This window comes from Hylobates moloch, unplaced genomic scaffold (genome assembly GCF_009828535.3).
Source record: "Hylobates moloch isolate HMO894 unplaced genomic scaffold, HMol_V3 SCAFFOLD_12, whole genome shotgun sequence".
Lineage (NCBI taxonomy): Eukaryota > Metazoa > Chordata > Mammalia > Primates > Hylobatidae > Hylobates > Hylobates moloch.
The window spans coordinates 101,376,352-101,387,573 of record NW_026652287.1 but is presented as its reverse complement, the minus strand read 5'-3'; the positions used below and the strand labels follow the sequence as shown (position 1 = coordinate 101,387,573).

General features: G+C 42.0%; 1 protein-coding gene, 1 non-coding gene and 1 pseudogene across 2 annotated transcripts in view; 2 read left to right on the top strand and 1 right to left on the bottom strand.

The window, feature by feature from the left end:
* The window catches only part of LOC116479598 (leukocyte immunoglobulin-like receptor subfamily A member 2), a 32,047-nt gene that overhangs the window by 11,500 nt on the left and 9,325 nt on the right, over positions 1–11,222 (top strand).
* On the bottom strand, positions 2,158–2,726 carry LOC116479182 (ATP-dependent zinc metalloprotease YME1L1-like; annotated as a pseudogene).
* Positions 6,716–6,818, top strand: LOC116479738 (U6 spliceosomal RNA). The gene has a single exon (XR_004251056.1). It is a non-coding gene; the product is annotated as a U6 spliceosomal RNA (small nuclear RNA).

Here is an 11,222-nt window from a genome sequence, read left to right as displayed (position 1 = left end):
GAACCCAGGCTCCCAGTAGATTTACTCCATCCAGGGACTGTGGCCTCATCCATCTGCACAGCCAGGGGCTGTGGGAGGAGACGCCATGACTCCCACCCGCAAACCTCTGATCTGTCTTGATGAAATTGAAAGGGGGAGAGGGGAGACTGTAGCCTGGGAGGAATCCCGCCTCACAACTTGGTCCTGATTGAATAGGAGACCCCAGAGGTTCACAGAGATCCCAAGGTGGGGAGGATCTGCCCAGGGTTCAGGAGGCAAATCTCTCTCAGGAAGCTCCGTGACCCCTCCCTGGTGTCGCTCCTGTGCCTCAGTGGGATTTGGAGAGGATGCCTTAGATTAGAGGGTATTGTGTCTTTCAGCAACAAAATCATCCAAAAAAAACGCCTGGACATTCCACATCAGTGGATAAAGCATATCTTGTGCCAAATCAGGACCAAACTGCGGTGAAATTTAGGGCTCACACTACAGTTAATCACCTTTGAGGAAAGCATTCCAGGTTGGTGCCTATCTCTGTGATAAACGTCTCCCTTCCTGGCTACAGGTAATGGATTAAAGTAACACTGGCCGAACAGACACTGTATTCACCTGATGATTATACTGAAAAATAGCCATAAAATTGTTCCCTCCAAATCCTATTCCCTTTGTGACAATTCTCAAAAGAAGATCTACAAATGGTCCACAAACATATGAAAAACATGTATGTGTGTGTGTGTGTATATATCACAGCATGGAATACTACTCAGCCATAAAAAGGGACAAAATAATGGCATTTGCAGCAAACTAGATGCAGTTGGAGACCATTATTCTAAGTGAAGTAATTCAGAAATGGAAAACCAAACATCCTATGTTCTCATAAGTGGGAGCTAAGCTATGAGGATGCAAAGGCATAAGGAGGACATAATGGAATCTGGAGACTCACAGGGAACAATGGGAGGGGGATGAGGGATAAAAGACTACACACTGGGTGCAGTGTACACTGCTCGGGTGATGAATACACCAAAATCTCAAAAATCACCAGTAAAGAACTTATCCACGTAACCAAACACCACCTGTTCCCCAAAAACTATTGAATTTTAAAAAAATAAATAAAAATAAATTTACCACATAAACAACAACAACAACGGCAAAAATCCAATTGCACATAGCATAATGTTTTCATGGTCTATGCATGTTATAGCATGTAATTGGTCTTTGTTCCTTTATATGATTGAAAAATATTCCATTCTATGCCTGTATCCCATTTTGTTTATGCATTCACCAATTGATGGACATTTGGGTTGTTTTCACTATTTAGCTGTCATGAATAATGACAAAAAAAGACATATATTTGTTGGGGTTTTTTTCATTTTTAAAAGGTTTTATTTATTTATTTATTTATTTATTTATTGAGACAAAGTTTCACACCGTCGCCCAGGCTAGAGTGCAGTGGTGCGATCTTGGCTCACTGCAACCTCTGCCTCTCCAGTTCAAGCAATTTTTGTGCCTCAGCCTTCCGAGGAGCTAGGATTACAGGTGTGCGCCACCACAGGTGGCTGGTTTTTTTTTATTATTTTAGTAGAGACAGGGTTTCACCGTGTTGGCCAGGCTGGTCTCGAACTCCTAGCCTCAAGCCTTCCACTCGCCTCAGCCTCCCAAAGTGCTGGGATTAGAGGCGTGAGCCACCACACCATGCCAAAAGGTTATAATCATTTAAATTCGGGTTGCAACTGTAGGCTTACAATTCTCTACATTTAGATTTAAAAACATTTTATTTATGGTCAATCTGGAACATAATTAACGCATCTTAATTAAATTTCCACTGATGTATATAGAAGGCTAAAGGCTGAAGTTTTATTCACATCTAGTATAGTAACCAACCATAAAATCATTAGTTACTTTCAACTTAATAACTAATTGACATTTCCCAAATGAGCTGTCTTTAATCCTGATAGTTCTTTATTTTTTTAAATATATTTGCCATGGGATGCTGATTTGCAACAGGTGTCATAATGAGAATAACCAAAATTGGGTAAATGTGACAAAAGATTGACAAAATGTTTCACACCCTTAGATTACACCACGTCAAGAATGAGGAGAAAGCATTGCAAAAGGAGACTACTGCAATGCTACTTACATTCCTGCAATAAAACCGGCAAAGCATCCATATCAAGAGAGTTCTCATCTCACTTCCAACTTTTTCCCCTCAAGAACAATTTGAATCTCTTTGGCACCCAAGGTCTCACAGGTCAATAAAGCTTCTGCTAGATTCTTATGCTCCTCTGCATGACTTTTCAAGATAAGTTTTGCTCATTTATATGAGTCCCTTAGAAGGGTTCTTATTTCATGTTCAATGGCAGATTGAGTTTCTGGACTTAGTTTCCCTGTATCACTGTAGGTCATAACTCCAAGCTTTTCACTAATTCCAAATTTGATAACCACCTGCTTTGCCATTTTAGTGGCATTAGCAAAATCACTGGAAGCACCTGTTGTAATACAGTCAGTTCCAAATATAAGCTCCTCTGCCACTCTTGCTCCCATACTAACGTCCATTTGTGCAAGCTCCAGTCTCATTCCATCTGTCGTCACCAGGTAATGGGGACACATGTCGAAATGTTGGCCCCTGTGGCATGATTGTAGCTTTGTTGATAGGCATTTCATCTTTCGTGTAATATGCAATAATGGCATGACCAGATTCATGACACGTTGTGATGGATTTGTTTTTGTTATCAATTTCTGTGCTTCTTCTATCAGGCCACATTATAATTTTGTCTTTGGAAAACTTCAGTTCCTTCTTTTCCATCAACAGCTACAAAAGGACGTATATTTGGTGTGATTTCATGCATATGAAATGTCCAGAATAGACAAGGCCATAGAAACAGAAAGTAGACTAGTGATTTATTAAGGCTGAGGGAAGGGAAGAATTAGGACTGACTACTTAGGGGGTTCTTTCTGAGGTGATGAAAATGCTGTGGGATGAGGTAGGGACAGTGATTGCTCGGCATAGTGAAGACACTAAAATCCATTTATTTGTACACGAAAATATGGTGCATTTCATACAGCATGAGTTATGTCACATAACTAAGTAAGTAAACAAATAATTTATACCCAGGCTTCTGCCCAGGGTTTGGGAAGCTGGAAAGAGTTTCACTAGCTGGGTGCGGTGGCTCACACCTGTAATCCCAGCACTTTGGGAGGCTGAGGCAGGTGGATCGCCTGAGGTCAGGAGTTTGAGACCAGCCTGGCAAACATAATGAAACTCTGTCTCTAGTAAAAATGCAAAAAAATAGCTGGGTGTGGTGGCACATGCCTGTAGTCCCAGATACTAGGGAGGCTGAGGCAGGAGAATCACTTGAATCCAGGAGGCAGAGGTTGCAGTTAGCAAAGATTGTGCCATTGTACTCCAGCCTGGGCAACAAGAGTGAAACTCCATCCCTCCCCCTCCCCCACAACAAAAAGGAAAAAGAGCTTCACTGCAATCCTAACCATGAATAAAACTCAGATCAACTCCATAATGTAGATTTCACCTGAGACCATCAGAAATCTGAGTTCTGGGAGCAACTGAGTAACCTGAATTCCAAGGAGGAGTAGGATGCTATAACAAAGGCTCTACAAAGGCAGAACACACGAGGGTGGGGGGCTGCATACAAGCTGGGAAGGAGGAATCAGATGAAATTGCCATGAATTCCTCAAGAGTCAGTGTTTGCTGGCCTCCAAGAGATAAGGATCTCTGAGAACTTAAGACAGAGGAGCACTTCACACTCACCCATGAGCTCTTTTCCGTGGGTCTCAACTGGGCATTCACAACATAGATTGGAAGGAAGGTGGAGACCCAAAATTTGTGATCAGACATTTACCTTCCACCGTGCGTGGCCTGAAATCTCACCCCCTGCCCAGATACTTCTCCCATGTGTAGAAAAAGACTTAAGTCATTGAGAGATGTTCAGCAAAACCAGCCAATCTCAGGTCCCAGGTAAAAACCCATTGTGGATACAAGAAGGTAGATTTAAAAGTCCCTCTATCCCTAGGAGTACTGCGGAAAATTCCTGAAACCATAATCCCAGATATACAAATGTCAGGGGAGGGACAGGAAATTCCTGCCCAAGTCAACCAAAGCTACCAAGTACAATCCAGCTGCCAAGGGGAAGGGGGACACAAACACTGACCAAGTCCCACACTTGAGGCCCACTCACACAGAAATTGTCCAAGACTGAGGCTGGGTGAGGACAGGAGAAATTTCTACTCTCCACCATGAGCCTATCCCTGAGAAGCAAGCAAGAGCAGTCCACAGCTGGGGGAGGCACCAGGTGCAGTACAGGATGGATGCAGTGGAGTCCATCCAGCTGTGGGGTCAGCGGTCCCAATGCAAGCAGGAGGGGCCCATGAATGGGATAGCCACGGAGCAAGAAAGGAGGACATGCATGGACCCAACCAACATCAGTGACTCCCTCTCACCAAGGACCAGGTAGCCACCACTGTAGCTGAGAGTCTCACCTGCGACCAGCAGAGAGGTCTGGTTGTGATACCTGGTAGCAACTTGATGACATGGAACGCATTCCACCCACGAGGGGGCAGCAAACCTTCCTTAGCCCGATGGATGCTTGTGCTGAAAATGGGTTTGACGGAGCTCCTTGCAGGGGTCTGTGAGCACTCAGAATGTCTGACTTGTTTAAACGAAATAGCCCATGACTTATTCTCAGAATGGGAATCCAGATGCCCACAAAATCAGTGGAGGGAATGAGAACATGGCCACGTGACATTCTGGGGACGACCTGAGATATGTACCATGCAGTGGTTTGGTTTTACTGGGACTGAAAGAACACGGAAATGGCCTCTTGAAATTGGATGTATTCAACAGTTTGTGAATGAGACTCTGCAGTTTGGGGGTTCTGTTACAGTAGATGTAAATAGGTATACAGAAAGCTGTAGATGATATACGTATAGATATAGCTATAAAGACAATAAATGGGCCAGGTGCGGTGGCTCATGCCTGTAATCCCAGCATTTTGGGAGGCCGGGGCAGGTGTATCACCTGAGTTCAGGAGTTCGAGACCAACCCGACCAACATGATGAAACGCTGTCTCTACTAAAAATACAAAAATTAGCTGGGCATGGTGCCGCTCACCTGTAATCCCAGCTACTCGGGAGGCTGAGGCGGGACAATCGCCTGAACCCAGGAGGCGGAGGTTGCAGTGAGCCAAGATTGCACCATTGCACTCCAGCCTGGGCAACAAGGGCAAAACTCCATCAAAAAATAAAAATAAAAAAGTAAATCATGGTACGTCTTTTGATAGGTAGAATGCATGGGCTTGGGAATAAAGTGAGAGTTTAATGAACAGCATCTATCACTAACTTTACAGATGACACACTTGGGAGATGTGCACGTCCTGTGACTGCCCTTTTAGGTGACCCTGGGTTAGAAAACCTGTCTGGTAAGAAACCACTACCAGGGAACAGCACAAAAATTACTCTGTACCTAAAATGATGATGTTGCTGGTTTTCCTTGGGTTTCCTCATTACAGTACATCAGCAGGTAAGATATTATACTGGCCTGGGTAATTTTCTTTAATGATGAGGAGGAGGATTTAGTGAAGAGAGGGTAGCTGGGCAGCTCAGAGAATTCGCTGTGGCACTGATGAAGTCTCCATAGCTGGAGGTAACCATGACTGGGGTTGGGGTTTGCACTGTGTCTCCAAAAAGGTATGTTGACATCCTAACCTCCCATAGCTGTGAATATGAACTTATTTGGAAATAGGATATTTGCAGGTATAATTAGTTAAGATGTGGTCATGCTGGCTTCGGGCAGGATCTAAATCCAATATTGCTCACATCTTTATAAGACATGAAGAAGACACACGGAGAAGAATAGGATGCCATTGAAGATGGAGGCAGAGATTAGAATGAGAAGTCTGTAAACCAAGGAATGCCAAGAATTGCCGGCAAGGACCAAAATCTAAGAAAAAGGCACTAAAGTGGCCGGGCGCCATGGCTCACTCCTGTAATCCCAGCACTTTGGGAGGCTGAGGCGGGCAGATCACGAGGTCAGGAGATCGAGACCATTCTGGCTAATATGGTGAAACCCCGTCTCTACTAAAAATACAAAAAAAGTATCCGGGCGTGGTGGTGGGCACCTGTAGTCCCAGCTACTGGGGAGGCTGAGGCAGGAGAATGGCATGAACATGGGAGGCGGAGCTTGCAGTGAGCTGAGATCGTGCCACTGCATTCCAGCCTGGGCGACAGAGTGAGATTCCATCTCAAAAAAGAAAGAAGGAAAGAAAAAAAGCACAAAAGTTTCTTCTTCAGAGCTCTAGAAAGAAGAAATTATATGAACATTTTGATTTTTGATTTCTGGCCTGCAGAACTCTGAGCCAATAAGTTTATCTTGTTTTTCTTCAATACTTTGTGATAATTTGTTATATCAGCCTCCAAGAAACTAACACAATGGGCAACTCCAACAAGAAAGCCTGAAACAGGCACAATAATCAGGTGCTCAGATGCCTCAAAGTTGAAATTTATGTTTATTTCATTGGGCCGATAGTTTAGACAAGTAGAGTTTCTCATGCAAACTCTGGCAGAATGGAAGCAGAATCTAGAAAGGGTGATAGACAGCAAAGCTGGTAAATATCAAGGATGACCTCAGGATTAATTACTACAGAGAACACTGTACTTTTCCCCATTCACATCCATATGCTTTGTTTGCCTCATTTTTAGATAAATGTGTCCAGCATGCAGCATGTTGTTGCTTTGGCAGCACATATAGCAAAATCAGAATGATACAGAGAAGATTAGCATGGCAGCTGCACAAGGATGTTACCAAATTTCATGAAGCATTTTATATATATATACTTTTTAATGTGTCCAGCAAAGACCTGGAAGAAGTTATAGCGTGAAAAGACATGAACATGAAGTTCATGGGGCTATGAGCAGGGCAAAGTGTGGACCGCAACAGACAGGGCAGACCCTGCTGATGCCCCAGCAATGTTGCCTAGGTCATGTCTTTTTTTTTTTTTTTCTTGAGACAGGTGGAGTTTTGCTGTTGTTGCCCAGGCTAGAGTGCAATGGCATGATCTTGGCTCCCTGCACCCTCCGTCTCCTGGGTTCAAGCAATTCTCCTGCCTCAGCATCCCGAGTAGCTGAGATTACAGGCATGCACCATCATGCTTGGCTAATTTTTGTATTTTTAGTAGAGACAGGGTTTCACCATACTGGTCAGGATGGTCTCGAACTCCTGACCTCATGATCCACCCGCCTCGGCCTCCCAGAGTGCTGGGATTACAGGTGTGAACCTCCGTGCCTGGCTGGGTCATGTCTTTTTAATGCATGTCATCCTAAATCTCCACTGTCAAAAGTTTCCTGTCCTAGAGATTCTAGATACTATAAATGATAAGATACATGAAAAAATATAGAACATCCTCTAGAAGAAGACATCAAAATCAAGTACTCAAAACCATAAGATTCATAGTGTTCACCATTCAGTCAATAATTACTAACCATTAAACATTAAAGAAACTTTAAAATGTTTATGTTTTTCTTTCTTTTTTTTTTTTTTACTTTCCTCTGGGTAATTTCAAAAGATCTATCTTCAGGTTTAGAGATTTATCCTTCTTAATCTTGTTTGTTGTTGAGGTTCTATATTGTATTTTTTATTTCTCTCATTGAATTCTTCAGCTCCAAAAGTTTCTGTTGGGTTTTTTATTACCTCTATATCTTCATTGAATTTCTCATTCAAATTATGAATTGTCTTCCCGATTTTGTTAAATTTTCTGTCATTATGCTCCTCAAGATAATTTTGAATTTCTTTTGAGGAAAAATATAAATTTCTTTTTTCTTTGGGGTTCGGGATATAACACTGTAACTGTGGTGACTACTCCTAAGTAGAAAGACTAAATGATAAACTAATCAAAAAATATAGCTACAACAACTTTTCAAGACACAGTCAGTACAATAAGCTATAACTGGAAGGAACATGTTAAAAAGCAAGAAGATGAAGTGAAGGCATAGAGTTTTTATTAGCTTTCTTTTTGCTTGTTGTTTGTTTATGCAGTGTTAAGTCGTTATAAGGTCAAAATCATTGGTTATAAAGTAGTACTCTCAAGTCTCGTGGTAACCACAAACAAAAAAAATACAATAGAGGCACAAAATATAAAAAGCAAGGAACTAAATCATATCACCAGGGAAAATCACTTTCACTAAAGGAAGACAAGAAGAAAAGAAGGAAAAAAACGCACACACACAAAACAACCAGAAAACAAATAACAAAACAGCAGGAATATTCACTGAATTCTTCAGCTCTAGACTTCTGTTGGGTTCTTTTTTATTACGTCTGTATCTTTCTTGAATTTCTCTCGGATGATGAATTGTTTTCCTGATTTTGCTGCATTGTTTGTCATTATACTCCTCAAGATCATTTTGAATATTTTTTTTTTTGAGAAAAATGGTGAATGTCCTTTTTCTTTGGGGTCAGTTACTGAAGAATCATTGTGTTCCATGGATGGTGCCACGGTTGCTTGCTTTTTTGTGCTTCTTGTGTCCCTGCATTCATGTCTGCAGATCTGGGGAGTAATCACCTCTTCTAAACTCTAAGAGGCTTCCATAGGATAACACTTTCACCTGCAGGTAAGTCTTAGTGTGCTGGTTAGGAAGAGTAGGATGGTTCTGGCTCCGAGTACGTGAAGCGGTATGGCCCTCATGCAGCTTCTTATTTTATTTTATATTTTATTTTCCTTTCATTTTTTATTTTTATTTATTTATTTTTTTTTTTTTTTTTGAGACAGAGTCTCACTTTGTCTCCAGGCTGGAGTGCAGTGGCACAATCTTGGCTCACTGCAACCTCCGCCTCCCAGGTTCAAGCAATTCTCCTGCCTCAGCCTCCCGAGTAACTGGGACTACAGGTGCCTCCCACCACACCTGGCTAATTTTTGTATTTTTAGTAGAGACGGCGTTTCACCATCTTGGCCTGGCTGGTCTCAAACTCCTGACCTCGTGATCCACCCTCCTCAGTCTCCCAAAGTGCTGGGATTACTAGGTATTAAACCTAGTGCCCTGTTTTCCTGATCCCCTCCCTCCTTTCTCCCTTCACCCTCAAATGCACCCCAGTGTATCTGTTGTTCCCCTCTATGTGTCCGTGTGTTCCCATCCTTTAGCTCCCACTTATAAGTGAGAACATGCAGTATTTGGTTTTCTGTTTCTGCATTAGTTTTCCAAGGATGGTGGCCTCCAACTCCATCCTGCCCCCACAAAGGACATGCTCTCAATCTTTTTTATGGCTGAATAATATTCCATAGTGCATATGTGCCACGTTTTCTTTATCCAGTCTGTCATTGATGGGCATTTGGGTTGATTCCATGTCTTTGCTATTTTGAATAGTGCTGCAATGACCATTCACGTCCATGTGTCTTTATGCTAAAATGACTTATATTCGTCTGAGTATATACCCAGAATTAGGATTGCTGGGTTGAAGGATAGTTCTGCTGATAGCTCTTTGAGAAATCACCATACTGCTTTCCACAATGGTTGAACTAATTTACACTTTCACCAATGGTGCATAATTGTTCCCTTTTCTCCACAACCCCACCAGCTTCTTTTATATTTTGACTTTTTAAATAATAGCTATTCTGACTGGTGCGAGATGGTATCTCATTGTGGTTTTGATTTGCATTTCTCTAATGATCAATGATATTGAGGTTTTTTTCATATGCTTGTTGGCATATGTATGTCTTCTTTTGAAAAGTGTGTGTTTGTATACTTTGCTCACATTTTAAAGGGGTTGTTTGTTTTTCTCTTGTAAATTTGCTTAAGTTCCTTATAGATGCTGGATATTAGACCTTTGTCAGATGCGTAGTTTATAAATACATTTTCCCATTCTGTAGGTTGTCTGTTTACTCTGTTGATAGTTTCTTTTGCTGTGCAGGAGCTCTTAAGTTTAATTAGATCCCACTGGTGAATTTTTGCATTTGTTGTGATTGTTTTTGGTGACTTTGTCATGGAATCTTTGTCCATTCCTATGTCCAGGGTAGTATTGCCTGGATTGTCTTCTAGGGATTTATAGTTTTTGGCTTTACATTTAAGTCTTTAGTCTGTCTTGAGTTAATTTTTGTATATGATATAAGGAAGGGGTCCAGTTGCAATCTTCTGCATATGGCTAGCCAGTTATCCCAGCATCATTTATTTAATAGGGAGTCTTTTCCCCATTGCTTGTTTTTGTCAGCTTTGTCACAGATCAGATGGTGTTAGATGTGAGGCCTTATTTCTGGGCACCCTATTCTGTTGCATTGGTCTATGTGCCTGTTTGTGTACCAGTGCCATGCTGTTTTGGTTACTGTAGCCTGGTAGTATAGTTTGAAGTTGGGTAATGTGACGCCTCCAGCTTTTTTCTTTTTGCTTAGGATTGCCTTGGCTATTCGGGTCCATTTTTGTTTCCATATGAATTTTATAATAGTTTTCTCTACTTCTGTGAAGAATGTTGTTGGTAGTTTCAGGGGAATAGCATTGAATTCAGGATCAAGAAAATGAGGTATATATACACCATGGAATACTATGCAGCCATAAAAAAGAATGAGATCATGTCCTTTGCAGGCACATGGATGGAGCTGGAGGTCATTATCTTCAGAAAACTAACTCAGAAACAGAAAACTAAATACCTCATGTTCTCACCTATCAGTGGGAGCTAAATGATGAGAACATGTGAACACACAGATAGGAACAACAGACACTGGGACATATTGAAGGGGGGGGCGTTGGAAGAAGGGAAAGGACCAAGAAAAATAACTAATGGGTACAAGGCTTAATATCTGGGTGACAAAATAATCTGCACAACAGTCAGAGCCTTGGCACTTGGGTCTGAACCTTGCTCAGAGTAGGAGTCCATGCAGATGTCAGCTAAGTTTCCAGAATGACTACCATCTTGACTTACACTTTTAAAACTCTTCCCACTACATGGCCAGGCACAGTGGCTCATGCCTGTAATCCCAGCACTTTGGGAGGCCAAGGTGGGTGGATCATGAGGTCAGGAGATTGAGACCATCCTGGCTAACATGGTGAAACCTCGTCTCTACTAAAAATAAAAATAAAAATAAAAAAAATTAGCCAGGCATGGTGGCGGACATCTGTGGTCCCAGCTACTCAGGAGGCTGAGGCAGGAGAATGATGTGAACCCGGGAGGCAGAGCTGGCAGTGAGCCAAGATTGTGCCACTGCACTCTAGCCTGGGTGACAGAGCGAGACTCCATCTCAAAAAAAAAAAAAAAA